We start from the raw sequence: 3,918 nt of genomic DNA on the forward strand, positions 1-3,918 counted from the left end.
GCGCCCGAGGCTCCGCCCCACTCCCGCCTCTGGGCTCTGATCACCAATCAGACGCTCCCTGGTGGTTGCGAGGAGAGTCCAACGTCGAATGGCTGATTACAGCACTTCCGAGAGGAATGCTGAAAGGCGAAGGGACAAAGGGGGCGACCTCAATTAGGGTGCTGTCTGGTAAATAGTTAACCACGGCCTTTCCGACTCTCGGCGAAAGGACTGAACCTGCTGCTGCTGGGAAGTTGTGTGTGTGACTCGGGGTAATAGCCTGTTTGGACTGCCTGGGACTATTGACAGGTTGCTTGGACTGGGGTGGAGTTTTCCAGGTTGGTGTAGGTACTCTAGACGTCAGAGGGATCTACGGAAAGCGGGGGTTGGGGGAGAGAAACCGAGGGTTCAAACTCAGTCTCTTCAGCAGTTCAAAATCTATTTGGTACTATTGTTTTAGAAATTTTCCGTTTACACCTACTAGTCAGGACTGCTTCTTGACTTTTGTGTTTTGTTTGTGCTTTGGTCAAGTTTGGAGATCAAAAATTATAAAACAAAAATGATTTTCTCAGTGCTCTGAAATAGATTATATTGAATTGAATTATATTGGTTTTTAAAAGAAGACTAAAAACATTTTAGGACAAGAGGGACATTTAAATGTGAACTGGATAGTTGATGCTTTAATGAATTTGTGATAAAGGTATTGTAAATATGCTGGACAACGTGTCTACTCTGAGGCGATACAGTTAATATCTAGGAGTGAAGTATATCAATGTCTGACTTGAGAATGGTCAGCAAAAAGAAAATAAGTGCTTCTGTAGAGATACAGCAAATATGGCAAAATATTAATTACTAAATCTAGGATATATATCTGTTCATGGTACTATTTTAAGATTTATACTTTAAAATTTTATACATACATAGAAGTTACGGAGGGTTTGCAGCTTTAACAGACTACCAGCACCAGGCTCTGCAGCGGGAAGATCTTGAGTCATTCTTTAGGGCCATCAAGCCCAAGAGCCAGTGGGTGCCCTGTGTATCACATGCCGAGTGGCTGCTGACCGGCAGAAGGGTCACTTCTAAAGAAAGCAAAGGTAATACAAAGGAAAACCATATTTTTTACCTTTTCTTAAGAACTTTGCAGGCAGAATAAAAAAAACCCAAAAAACTAGTTACCAGGTTCCAGTTATGCCTCGGCAACTAATTTGTTAATGCCTATAGCAGATCACCTCATTCTCGGGACCTTTTCATCACTGGAACGTAGAGGGAGTGAGGGGCAAGAAAAGGAGAGGCTGGAGAACTGAGTTTGTACAGTCTTCCACGCCACCCCACTGCCTGCCCTTCCGTCGCGGCAGCTCTGCCTTTCTGTTTCCACGGCCCCTTTCATCTGACATTTGAAAAGTGGACAAAGAACAGAACTGCCAAACTAAATGGATCTCTAAAGCCCAGTCAATGATACTGCCAGCCATGTCTTACAGCTTTAATCACCATTTGCAGGCTGGTACTGGTCAGATTTCTATGTTTACTCCAGAAGAGCTAGCTATTCCAGCATCTCCAGTTGCCTGCAAGACATCTTTCTCTATGTCTTGACATCATTTCAAACTCACAACACCGAAAACATTTATCATCTCTGAAACAGCTTCTCCTCCCAGCTTTCCTTCTACTCATAGGCACCGTCATTTATGCTGTTTTCCAATTCCCCCTGCTCCCCATCCTATACCCCCAAATCTAAGTCAGTCACTTCTATGTCTTTCAAGTCGTTTAGCCCCTCGTTTGGTTAGGAAGAAGGGACCTTTTCCTCTTCTGAAGTAGCCCTTGCTTGCTGCTTCGTGTCCATTGCCACAGTTACCATCCATGGCTAGCCCTTCCTCCTTTGAGGCAACTCATAACTGGTCTCCTTCACATTAGCATTTTATCCTGCAGTCTCTCCTCAGTATTAGGGAAGTTAGTCTGGGGGAACAGGAGTTCAATTTGGTTTTGGGGTGAGAGGTAGATATGCAAATAACACTCAAAGATGAAGGGCTGAGAATCCGAATTGGAATCATGGGCACTAGAATAGGAGCAGGAACAGAGTGGAGGTGACCCTAGGGGAGTGTATGATACTGCAGAACACAAAGACTGAAACTTGGAAATCATCGTGTGTGTATATGTATGTGTATCATGCACACTCGGGTATAATTATTTCTAAATCTTTAATGCTACTGTCTACAAATCGGAAGATCTGAGTTCAAAACTTGGCTCCATCAGTGAAAGGTCATGTGATTTTGGATCAGTTATCTAATGTAGGAATAGCAAATTAATATTCCTACATGGTCTAGAACATACGGTATCTGTGAAGTGAGGTTGGTGACTTGAAGAGACAAAAATGAGAAGTGAGGCCCTGGCTGGCTGGCTCAGTGGTAGAGCATCAGCCTGGCATGTGGAAGTCCTGGGTTTGATTCCCAACCAGGGCACACAGGAGAAATGCCCATTTGCTTCTCTACCCTTCCCCTCTCTCTCTCTCTCTTCCCCTCCCACAGCCAAGGCTCCATTGGAGCAAAGTTGGCCCTGGGTGCTGAGGATGGCTCCATGGCCTCTGCCTCAGGTGCTGGAATGGCTCCGGTTGCAATGGAGCAAGGGCCCAGATGGGCAGAGCATCACGCCCTACCCCTAGTGGGCATGCCAGGTGGATCCCGGTCAGGCGCATGTGGGAGTCTCCCTGCCTCCCTGCTTCTCACTTCAGAAAAAACTACAAAAAAAAAAAAAAAAGGGAAGTGAACTGAAAAAGACCACTAGCCCTAGCCTACTGTCTCCAGGCCAGCGTGCAACAAAGAGGTCAGGCATAGTGTAGCAGTTTTGAGCATGAACTCTGGAATAAGATTGTCTGGTTTTAAATAGTATCTCTACCACTTATTTGCTCTGTGATCTTAGAAGTCACTTATCCTTGTGCCTTTATTTCTCCAGAATATAGAGATAATAGCACGCAAAGCATAAGATTGTTGTGAGGACATCACAATTATTGGGTCTTGGAGGCTACTTGGCACAGAATAACAACTCCTTAAGTGTTATCCACTAGAAGCCAAACTTATCCAAATATACAAAAATCTCCAGATTTTTAAATGCTGCCACTTTAAATGTCAGAAATTGTGTGGGCCACATAAAATGTTATATCCAGCCTTAAGCAGCTAGTTTGCAATCCCAGCTATTGTTTTCATTAAAGGATGACTGCCACTACATGTCAGGCATTGATTTGAGCACTGGGGAGAGTGGCAATACCTCAGTCATGGAAATTAGTTTAATCTCAATGTCTTTACTTTGCCTCTCCACACATTAGTTGAAAGGAAATGTGAAAGTTCTGAGAACACAATCATTAATGTTGCATTTTGAAAACAATTTATTGAATTAACTTAGGAACTAATATTTTCATTTCCTGACCTCTTTGATGTAGTTCTACGAGTTTTAACACAGTATGGGTTTGTGTAACCACCACAGTCAGGATACAGAACAGTTTCAGCACCCTACAAATTCCCTGGTTCTGCTCCTTGGTATTCAAACCCTCCCCTCCCCTCTGGCATCTACTGATCAGTTCTGTCATTTTTCCTTTTCCACAATGTAACACAAATGTAACCATGAAGTATGGATGCCACTTCTTTCATGTGGCATTCTGCCTTTGAGATTCATCCACAGCGTTTTATCTATCAATAGTCATCCCTTTCAAAAAATAAAATTAAATAAAGGAGAAAAACCATGCAACAATCTTAATAGATGCAAGGAAAAAAAGAGGTGGTTTTCTTTGTTGTTGTTTTTTTTGTTTTTGATGAAAGGACAAAGAAGGGGACAGACAGGAAGGGAGAGAGATGAGAAGCATCAATTCTTTTTTGTGGCATCTTCGTTATTCATTCATTGTTTTCTCATATGTGCCTTGATGGTGGAGGGGCTACAGCACAGCCAGTGACCTGT

Source organism: Saccopteryx bilineata, chromosome 8 (assembly GCF_036850765.1).
Source record: "Saccopteryx bilineata isolate mSacBil1 chromosome 8, mSacBil1_pri_phased_curated, whole genome shotgun sequence".
Taxonomy (NCBI): Eukaryota; Metazoa; Chordata; class Mammalia; order Chiroptera; family Emballonuridae; genus Saccopteryx; species Saccopteryx bilineata.